Genomic DNA, 12,032 nt, shown 5'->3' with positions numbered 1-12,032 from the left:
CCATGGGGTCACATCAATAATGGGAGATTGGGAGAAGCTAGACGTTTGCAATGATGAAAAGTACTCCAAATACGGAATTACTCGATGTTCAGCTGTTTATTAAAGCCTCCCTAACTCTTCAGAAGAATCTGAATCTGAAGCTGATGCAGTTGTACAGGGTTTAACTGAAGCCTTAAGCTTCGGCTCATGCTTTTCCACGGAGGAAAGTGACAGCGTGGAGGGAAATTCTGTATTCAAAATTGGACCAAATAATATACAAGTATCTTACTGAACATTAGGAAGAAACAGAAAAATAGTAATTCAAATATCTCGAAGTTCAATTTTAAAGGGAAAGGAAGAAAAAATACAGTAATTAAGACCTAATGCTTTCTCATGTATAAATTATAATTAGTCAAATTCTATTCTTCCAAAGCAGAATCAGCTCCTTTTAAGCATTCCCTCATGATTGTTGCAAGCTTTGCGCTGGCGTCGAGGCATATCTGTATTCCCTGCTTTGTGGAAACCATTTCAGTATCGTGAGCCCACATCTAACTTTCTCAGATCATATGATAAACATGCCACCATCAAATAAACTTCCAGTGGGACTTTAGCATATACCAAGCATGCAACTTTGTAAAGCATATCAACCTAATTGACTTCGAATTAAAGTGTTACATCAACTACAAATAAAATCTTCGAATCATGACCCACATAGGCAAGCTTGCAAGAAGTAACTAAAGCACAACTCAAAGATAACCTTCATCTGAATGGTAAGATAAGTAAGAACAGCATATAATAGAACAAGGAATAAATCAGCCGACTGCATACCTCATTAATTTTTGGGGTTGACCATTCCCCCGACATAGTTAGCTGAGTGACTTCATAGCAAGAAGGCATGCAAGTAAGCTTTAAGCTTCCATCTTGGTAACTTTCTTCCTCCAAAACAGGATCAATCACTAGGTTCTTTCCAAGACTAGGCACCATAAACAGAGAAATGAAATGTTAAAAAAAAAAAAATCAACAAAAGAATCAAACCTGCATAAAAGTTACTTTGATATGGGAAGGCATTAATTATAACAGCACGCAAACTCATTTGTAGATCTAAGGAAGGCATATGCTATTGTACTTATATAGATTTGATTTATATATTTTCTAAGAACTATAAATGCGTTAATAGCTTATATCAAAAAATGTTCAAGTAACAGACCACATGTTATAGATATTTGAGTAGCTCCAATATTTCTCTTACAGGTGAGGAGTGTAAAGAGGTGAGTTCAGACCATGTGGTACTAAAGAGAAGAAAGATCTTACAAGAAAGCATGACATTATTCTTAGTACAGTATTAATGTATATGGTTTCTCCTAAAGGTAGAGTTTATAAGTTAAGGGAGGCAACTTACTAGTAAACTTGATATGTAGTTGACATGCCAAAGGAACAGATCAAATACAATACGATGATCAGAAATCACATTTTTCATTGTTTCATGTGCAATGTGCTCAAGTTTTAATTCTCTATAGGTGCAATCCTTCCAGGTTATGCACGAACAAACGTCATGCTTGCAAACTAAATAACAAGGTAAATTTTTGTTGTATGCTTAATGTCAAGAGAAAGTCAAAAAGACTGGGCTAGATGAATACCACAGAGATTGAGGCAACAAGGTCATACATCATTATCCCTGCATCTGCTAGGGCTAGACTAGCACATGATATTACTACAGGAAGATCACCTGCAACCGAAAGGAAATAGTTCATTAGCAAGCAAAATAAAAATATTACTGCCTTGCACTCTCTTGAATCATATTAGGTTGTTTATGACACAATGAATCACTGACTGATCTGCACTGCTAATTCTAACATTAAATCATTTATATATCTTCGTTCTATTCTTAAAAGACTTTTCTCTTCATTAGAATTGCTTATGAATTATTTTTCTTCTTCTATCTAATTACATTATTACACTCAATGTAACAAAAGAAAGCTGTGGAACTCATGAAGTGCCGCTGACATGTCCACATATACAACACAATTGTCCAACTTAAAACCCAAGAAGATTTTCCAAGGACGCCAAACTTGACTCTAAGGAATACCAAGTATCAGTAGATATCATGACTTTGCGGACAAATGCATCACCTTTGTATACAAGTATCTAGCTAGTGGCAGTGTTCTTGTGTATTGGAGAAAATCAAAGCCAAAGGTTTCACAAAAGCGGTTAAGGAATAATCTGGAAGCACCAATACATGAACAAAAACATCTATATGGCATGGGCATGCAGGGGATTCTCTTATATGTTCCAATCTAAATTCTTTTCTCTGGGCTTTACATTCTTTTCTTCATCATTGTCTTTTCTTGGTAACCAAAACTTGCAATAGTTGAAATAAAACACGTTTAAGTTCTACAAATGGAATTGAAAACTTACTGCCCCCAGATTCCAATACCAATGCAAAAACATCCACAGTAGTCTTGGGGAAAGTTTCCAATATTATTGCACCCTCCAAAGCTTTATGAAGCATCGAAGAAAATTCTTTGTGGTCCGACCCCTAAGAGTAGGGAGTCTCAGCATTAGTCATAAGAATTTCACTGACCAACAACGCTAAGAAAAGAAGATGGGAAAATGCATTAACACTCATATACCTGTCCACGAGCTGGAGTGGCAAAAGTTGTATGGCTGACATTGCAATTCAACCGGCCTATATCACTTTACACCATTGCCTTGTTGCTCTCTCTTGGCCCAAATTAATCTAAACATATCAAGAAAAGTAAGATTGAAATCACATTTCACATATCTATTTGCATCTTGGATCAGTGCTAAACAGAAACAAGTAAAAACAAGTAGAAAGAAACTCTATGGAAATTGATGTTTATGGATCATGTAGTCACTGAAAGTATGAATTTCTAAGAGATATACTCCCACAGAAACAATTACCTTGGTATTTCCAAATTATGCGTATGCAGATCCTGCAGCAGCATTTACAGCACTAGTCTTGAAAACTGTAAGTTACCACGAACTTGAGTTTCTTTATGCACGTAATAATGCAAGATTTCAGCAAACTTTTCCAGTAAAAATTTATGAACAATAACAAAAATTGTACAAGCCCCGTGAGTTTTATAAGAGCATCACTTTCTGAACATCTACCATCTTATTAGTTTTAAATAGAAACTCTAATTAGAAGGAACACGGCAACATCAACAAGGTCCATGACCACAATTTTTGTAAAGAGCTCATAAACATGAAGAGCCAATTTAAGCTAGGAACACCTATTTCAAACATCGACAGCTTATAAATATGTATCGGAAGTCTATCAAGGAAGGTTGATCACCATTATCAATCAAAAATGCGTGGTATTTCTCTCTCCCTAGCCCACATTATCAACCAAAACTTAAGATTCATAAGAACTTCAAGCATACATTTCTTCCGGGGTTAGTAAAACACATCTCCCCCACATACCATCAATCATCTAAACACACACAAAAACTTCAACCCCCCTATAATATGGTCTAAGCAAATCGACATTCAACAGCAAATATAGCCTAGTAATAAGAAAGCTTTAAACACATTGATACAGTTCAAAACCAAACTAAAACTACAAGCTCAGTTCTTTGCGTCCAAAACAGTTTCAATTTCACAATTGGTGAGCTGAAACGAATTCAATAAGTCCCACATTCGACATGGAAAAGAGTTATAAGTAGCATCAAATCAAAACAAAACGAAAAGCAAGATAATTGAAGACTGAGAGTATAAAGGAAGGAACTTTGGGTGAAACAGAGAAGGGCTTACATGCAGGTCTGCATTGGTGGAATTTACGGCCATCGGTTCGGGCCCAATCGACGTCGTCGTTTAGGAAGATGAGTGACTTGGTTTTCCGGGTCGTGGGGGACGGCGAGTACGAGTACCTCCAGGTTGTCCAGCCATTCGGGCTCGCTTTGGAATGCCAAGAAGAGAGGTTTAAAATTCTAGTAAATGAAGGTCTGCTTAGCTAAAGGACAGTTTTTAAGGGATATGAGGGATAAATAAATCTCACGATTGAAAATAAATGTATAATTTTAAATTATTATAATTTCTGCTTTTATATTTAATACATGTGGTTGAGATGCATTTTGTCATGCCCCGAATTTTGAATAAAGGAATTCAAATCCGAAACGCGAGAACAAAACAATAACAAGAAAACACATAAAGAAAATTTTTCATTTAAACAAAGCAACAAAAAAACTAAACTCACAATGTCAATACCGACTCGTTCTTTAGAGTCGCATATTACATTACAATAGTTTACAAATTTAACTGAATATCAATTCAACATGTAACCTCTCTCACCAACTCACTACACAGCGGAAGACTACAAGTATAAGAGCCCTTCTACACCACGAGACGGAAAGTCCACCTCAGCTTCGATAACGATCACCTGATATTCTAACCTGCACAATAACCCCTACACCATAGAATAGTGCACCGGGAATGTAAACAACAAACCTGGTAAGCCTTTCAGCCCGTATGAGTAAACTCAAATAAAATGACTCACGTCACTCATGCTTATAATTTCTCAATTCGTGAGATAATTAAAGCAACAATATTTAATTCCACAAAATACATGCGTTCACCATCTTAGCTTAACAAAACAATATGCAACTATCACAACAAAATGTCAAGTTCAAATTAATCAATAACATGCTCAACAATTTCAACCCAACTAAAAACCCACATGCTCTGACTCTCAATTCATTTTATCTCACTTCCCACAATCTCCAACTATTCAAATAACTCCCAATATTTTAAACATTTCACGTCTCCACAATCTATCAGATCACCATTCCTTTGCCTCAACGGTACAACCAGGAAAACATACTCATTTCCAATCACTACAGATCACAACCCACAACTATACCCACAATAAGAATTAAGCAAAATCAGTAATCCCTGCATAGAAACTTAGTTCAAGAGATCACATGAAAACAAACAAAAGAAATCATATAAATCCCTGCATAGATTTTAGTTCAGGAATTTACATTAACACAAACAATACAAAAAAAACAGTAATCCCTGCATATAGTTTAGTTCAGGAGATTACAATAAAGCAAACAATACAAAAGCAGTAACCCCTGCATATAACTTAGTTAAGGAGATTACATTAAAACAAACAACTCAAAAGACAGTAATCCCTGCATATAACTTAGTTCAGGAGATTACAATAAAGTTCAACACTTAGAAGGAAAAGGAAAATAAATGAAGAAGTCAAACAACTCACACTAAAGTCAATGATCATCCATCAACTCCAAACTAAAGTCAATAATCACCCATAAACTCCAAACTAAAGTCGATAGTCGATGTTCACCCATCGACTCAGACTAAAGTAGATGATCACCCATCAACTCCCAGTAGACACCAGATCCAAAGATCAGAAAACTGTCACCATTGTGACACCAGATCCGAAGATCAGAAAACTATCAGAAAACTATCACCACTGTGACACCAGATCCGAAGATCAGAAAACTATCAGAAAACTGTCACCATTGTGACACCAGATCTGAAGATCAGAAAACTATCAGAAAACTGTCACCATTGTGACACCAGATCCGAAGATCAGAAAACTGTCACCACCGTGACACCAGATCCGAAGATCAGATAACACTTAAAACAAATCCCCCATGACTCAACTACCTTCCTAAAGGAAAACACACTTTTACACAATAATCAACACATCATAATAATTGTATGCTCGTAAGAGAAATGCTCGAAATATCAATTCAATCAACTCTCAATCATTACTTCACTAATGTCACACCATCCAATATATCTATTCCAAGTAAATATATATATATATATACGTAGTCATTCACGCAGGAATGACCACTAATACCAACTATAGTTTTATAAATTATACTTCTCGAAACTCATTTTATATCAAAACATTTTTTTCACTTACCCATGAACCGTTGTCGATCAAGTTCATATATTTTAAAACAAATAATTTATTTTGATAAATATGATTTTGCATGCTAACAATTAAATCTACTAAATTAAACATAACTAAATTATCGATCGAAACACCGTGAGATTTACTCACCTCCAAATCCTGCTGCGTCTTCACACAAACCAAGACAAGCACAAAATCACAATCACAACCGTCCATCCAAAACAAATCCGTCCATCACCTAATCAAATAAGATCGCAACTTAGCAAACGAATCACCAAACACACTTAAACGACAAACCAATGGTTGGATTCTCACGGATCGCCCTTGGGATCATCCTATCAAAATTATACGAAGATCCAACGGTCGGATCTTCGCGGATAGCAAACCGAAGATAATACGTAAAACCGAAACCCTAGCATGCATCAACCTTCTCCAAAATAACCTTATAATATATCAAAACGACCGTATCGATGCGTAGATGCATAAACTTAAAACAAAACATGAAAATAAGGCCAGACGCGTAGCCACGCGCCGCCACAAGCGGTGGTTCAGATTGTGGTCAACCACGGCGGTCAACGCCCGATCAACCACCTCCGATGCCAAAGTCATCAACTACAAACTTGTTCAAAATGAAGGAATGAGCCACTTTCATACCTGGAGCTAAGTGAGATTCGGTCTAGATCGTCCTAGATCAAACTTGGAAGTTGGATCAATCTCGTGCGTCTGATCAGATCCCAGATCCAACCAGAACCGTCAAAAGCTTCAAACCTTGATCAATCACTGCTCATGTAAAATCGTCCAACAAGGTAGGTATGAGGATGATCAGGGGGAAGATACGATCCCAAAATGGAATGGATCGGCCAAGGGGATATCGGAATCGGTGAAATCCGGCCGGATCCGTTTTAGGGTCTGTGGCTGCTCCGATCTCGAAGTTCCGATGGCTGCTGTCGTGATGGAGCACCAAGGGGACGACGGCGAGGAGGAGGCGAAGCCGTCTGCAGTGGTCTCGTCGTCGGCGGACTTTGGACGGAGGAGATCGAACCGGGTAGGTACACCGGGTTCGGGTCGGGTCACGCGGGTAGGGAGGAGAGAGAACGGAGCGAATTTGGGGAGGAAAATGGGATTTTCGGAACTTTTGGGATTTATGAAAAAATCCGGAATTTTCTTATATTTATAGAAATTTCCCCAAATTTCAATCGCTCATAACTTTCTCATACGAACTCCGATTCTCGCGTTCCACATGTCCACGAACTCGTATCGACGCGTTCTATGACTTTCGTGAAGGAAGTTTTCGGAGAAACCTAACATATAAAAAGTCAACCATTGCCACCCCCCTAAAACCATATTCTTCGACTAATAATTCGTCCTAAACACTTCCGCTCCATTCACGAGCCACGAAATCGTACAAACGAACACTTACTAATTCCCGGAAACCATTAAAAATTAATAACGAATTTCCGGGGTCTTACACATTTGTCCTTCACAGTCCCTTAAAACTAATACATATATTGACTATACAGGAGAGGCTCTAATCAGAGCAAGTTCACCTGTTAGGTGACTGGGTCAGTGATTATTCACTGCTTTTTAGTGTTTATTTCTACCTTTTGGGTCACGGGCACAATTTCCAAACTGACTTGGGTCACTCTGGGTCAATTTCATGACCTGCAAACTGATCCGGTGACCCAAGTCAGTTTGGAAATTGTGCCCCTGACCCAAGGTTTCAAATATCGATTTTGGTTTCGATTTCGGTACTTCAAATTTAAGGAAATTTCGGAGAAAGTTTCGATTTTGGTGGAAAGTTTCGATTTTGGTGGAAATTTTGGTTAAAAATAAAGAAATCAAATTAATTGCATTTATAAAATGATATTTTTGAATGAAACTTTTACATACACTAAATTAACCTATAATAAACCTATTTACAATGTAACATCTCTAAAATTATACATTTATAATAGAATTATGATAGTTTATATGGACGAGTAATTAACTAGTACTGTAGTAGATTGCTAAACTAGTGTTTTTATCTATGTGTATTGATAATGTGTTGTATATTGATAATGTAAATATGATTTACTTTTTTTAATAATTAGAAAATTACAAAGGGGTGGGGCGGGGCACGTAAAACCAAAACCCCTTTGAATGAAAATGAATAAGTACAACAAAAAGAATATAAAAACTACTATGATGTGGTTCGATCTAACTGGTTGAACTGCTTTCATTTAGTATCATTCAATACTGCTCCCAAGTACATGAATTTTGGAAATGATTTTCGTACTTCATCACATGGTTATTGTATGTGTACGTGTTGTTCCCTTTCCACATGCAATCCATATATCGGATATTGTGGAATTACCTAATATGATATTATAGTGTATGAAGCATACAATATTTGAGACGAAACAAAAATGAAATCATGTTATGGTTGGAGCATTCAACTTTATAACAGATAAAAACAAAAAGGTTTTTTGTTGTATTCAACATGATTGCAAAAAAATAAAAAAATCAAAATTTCATATTTTCTCTATAAAAGTATGAAGTAAAAATTCATTGTAGGTGACATAAAAATTTAACAGAAATTTTAGAGAAATTTCGGACAAAATTTCGGTGTGAATTTTAAATATATATTGTGTGTGTAGATATTTCAGAAATTAAGAATTCGCGGAAATGTACCGAAAATTTCGGGAAACTTATGACTGAAATGATATAGCATATGAATTTCGTTTCGGTACTTCAAAATTACGGAAATTTCGGCAGTTTCGGAGAAATTTAAAACCATGCCATGACCTAAAGGGTGGAAATAAACATAAAAAACAATGAATCGTAAGTGACCCAACGGGTGGACTTGCTCTGAGAACATTTAAAATGAGAACTTTTATATAGTCATTTTTCAACTAAATTAAAAACAAGGTTGAAAATAAACTTAGTCACAAAAAAAAAAGTCATTTTTCAAAATTTCTTACTTTTTGATCCCATCTAGACAAATCAACCGTTAGATATTTAGGTGTCCATGAATGTATCACTTCTGATTTTTTTTCTTCCAAATTGGTAATCATCAAGGTACCAAACTAGATTAAATCAATTAACAAACCAAATCTGTCCAATTGTTGATAAATGATAAATCACCATTGTAAATGTCTTAACGACTTTCAATTTAATTGAAAATTTTGTAGAAATTATCTACTCATGAAGATCTAAACACGTAACTGTCGATTTGCTAAAATGTGATTTAAAAGTGGATCTTGCAACTGTTGATTAGAAAATCCTCATAAAATCTTTATTTTAAAGGTCTTCATTAGAACATGTATTTGGGCTTACCCAACCATTCTAGAACATCGGACTTTTCTTGAGTTGATAGATATCACTCATTTGTGTTATATGTGACTACACAACCATTTTGAATGGCGACTGTACTTCATCAAAGAAAAGAAATAGTTAAAACTAATCCTTTTAATGTCATATTCACATATAGTTAATTACACGTTACACGTTGTATTACTAACCGTGGCAATAACAAAGTTGGTATCGCTCAATTTTCCTCTGTATGTGGCAAGGCTTTGTTCATCATACATGTTGAAATATTTAGGATGCGAAAACAAAAAGAATACCAATGCTTTAACGTTTGAACATACAAAGCTGAGAGTCCCTACGTTGGTTAGTTGGCCGTTGAATTTGCATCCTCGTGTTAACTGAACTTAGACGTCCTTGGATGACTTTTAAATACTTAATTAAAGCGCCACTAATCATAGCCACTACAGAGAATTCTAGTTCTAGGTGGACAATGACCAAATTTACAATAACGAATGCACTAGGATAACTTCCTTGTCAACCGCTCAGTTTACTCTTCTACCCTCCCATTACATAATCGGAATTTTGGCAATTCAGTAATTACCAATGAGAATCAGGAACTGGAAATTCATTTTCTGGACTCTGCTAAAACATGGTTGAATCTGTGGAGAGCAAAACCTCACGTTTTCAATTTTTTCACCAACCAAAAGAAAGAGGCTAGCTATTCTATAGTCATCTCCATTTCCTATATAAACCTCGTAAAACCTTAAGCTCTCACATCAATTCTCTAGCTAGCCAATTGAATAGTTATAACTGAATTTTCGGAGTATAATAGTTTGAGTTTGAGATACAAATATGGCTTTGATTAGGAGTGCACAATTAGGGTTCATTCTCCTTGTAGTTACTGCTTCTCTATTAGAAGTGAGCGAGGCCAAAAATATTGTCGTCGGCGGTTCTGAAGGCTGGCGTTTTGGTATCAACCAATTGGGCTCTCCAATTAAACAGTCCTTTTTACATAAATGATGAACTGGGTTAGTACCGATTCATTAATTGTTTAAAGTCCTTCGACTTGATTTATGCCAATTATGAAGAAATTTGATCTCCATATATAGCTTGCTATTTTTCTTTTGTTGGTCTTAATCTCTCTGGGTTGCTAGGGTTTCAACTTTGGTCCTTGTAATGCTTTGTTGGTAATTGTTTACGATCAAATTTTCTGTTAGTTAAGATCACAACAGTCTACGCTGCAATACAATAACTTCGATAGTGTCAGACAAACTAAACACTAAAACCTATCCTCTATCAAGAAATTGCAGGAGATCGAACTAATCAATCAATCTTTCATTTACATGAATGATAATTGTTTTCTGCTTAATATGTATCAATGGTGCAGTGTTCAAGTATGATCCTCCAAGCAAGACCAACTCAGGTTACAGCGTGTACTTGCTCCCCAACCTGTGGAGCTACATAACTTGTGACTTCAGCAAAGCCAAGATACTGGCGAGTGAGACCCGAGGAGATGGTGAGGGCTTTAAGGTTGAACTGAATCAATGGAGGCCTTATTACTTTGCTAGTGGTAACAAAGATGGCTACAATTGCAAGGATGGACTCATGAAGCTTTTTGCTGTGCCACTTCCACGTTGGAAGTATTGACCTCTTGACTCCACGCACGCAATCCAGATTGATTATCATATTCATTTAATAAATAATTCAGGAGATATGACTGAAAATAATGATGAGGGGTTTTGTTCTTCTTTCTTATAATACGACAGTACCTTTGGTAATATGGATGATAGAAGTGTCTGAATAGTTGTCCTTGTATTTTTTGATTTAGGCATACAGAATAAAGAGCAAGCAGTTTTTGAAATTAAAACCTGCATTCCAATCCTAAATAGCTGATCGGTTAATCAATCCTAAAGGAGCATATCATGGTAGTTTGCTAATAATACTATACATTAATCCAATCCAACGTCACCTGATGATCCCATCCACTTTACCAATTATACCATTTTCACTTAAAATGTGAAATACAGGTTAAAGCAATATTACAGCACCAAGTAGGCTTTTGATAATGTGACAAATTATGGTACTGTGATGTTTATCATACAGTCATTTTACATCTACTTGAACAAAAATTACAATTTATATGAATCAAAATTACAATATTGAGAACAAAGTTACCATATTCATTTACACTTTTTGCATATAATTAAACCAAAATTATAACAACGACAATGAATATGTTTAAAAACTTGTAACAAGGTGGTAGATGATGTAATTATCAACGATAGAACTAAAATTACACAAAATAGGACCTACTTTATTACTCTGACAACAAATTTGTTGTCACATTTGTAAATGTGTGTTGGACATATAGATATATATGTATTATAGAATTTTCCCTTGATAATGCATTATAAAACCATCTAAAGCCACTTACTACAGACCCAACATAACTCTTAATTAAGAATCATGTTAAATAAATGAAGACAATTAGAAACGAATGAACCCCAGACAGTAAGGACTTGGAATCCCATTGTGAGTGTACTTCTCAATTCTTCTTGCAGTTGCTGCAACTGGTTAGGTTGATAGAAAAAATTTTAAATGATCAAAATGTTATAGGGAAACTGAATTTGGAGAGAATTTAGTAGCATTTTCATTGATAATAGGGGCCTCTTTATATAGAGGATTACAAGCATAGAGATAGAGTTGTACATGGAAACATAATTGTACATTGATTGGATATCTCCTAAGATTCTCCGAGAATATCTCTAATATAAACCCTATTTCAACTAGAGCAAGTAAGCTCGAGTTTGGGCCAGACACATATTCTGGATTTACTTGAACACTCCCCCTTGTGTCG

At 35.8% G+C, this 12,032-nt stretch overlaps 2 pseudogenes; one reads left to right on the top strand and one right to left on the bottom strand.

Annotated features, from left to right (window-relative positions):
* Positions 1 to 398: 398 nt before the first annotated feature.
* Positions 399 to 4,577, bottom strand: LOC112164839 (annotated as a pseudogene).
* Positions 4,578 to 9,939: 5,362 nt separating this feature from the next.
* On the top strand, positions 9,940 to 11,054 carry LOC112201625 (annotated as a pseudogene).
* The last annotated feature ends 978 nt before the right edge of the window (positions 11,055 to 12,032 follow it).

The sequence above is a fragment of the Rosa chinensis genome, chromosome 1 (genome assembly GCF_002994745.2).
Source record: "Rosa chinensis cultivar Old Blush chromosome 1, RchiOBHm-V2, whole genome shotgun sequence".
NCBI lineage: Eukaryota > Viridiplantae > Streptophyta > Magnoliopsida > Rosales > Rosaceae > Rosa > Rosa chinensis.
Note: the sequence above shows the minus strand (reverse complement) of the source record. Positions and strands in the feature narration are given on the sequence as shown.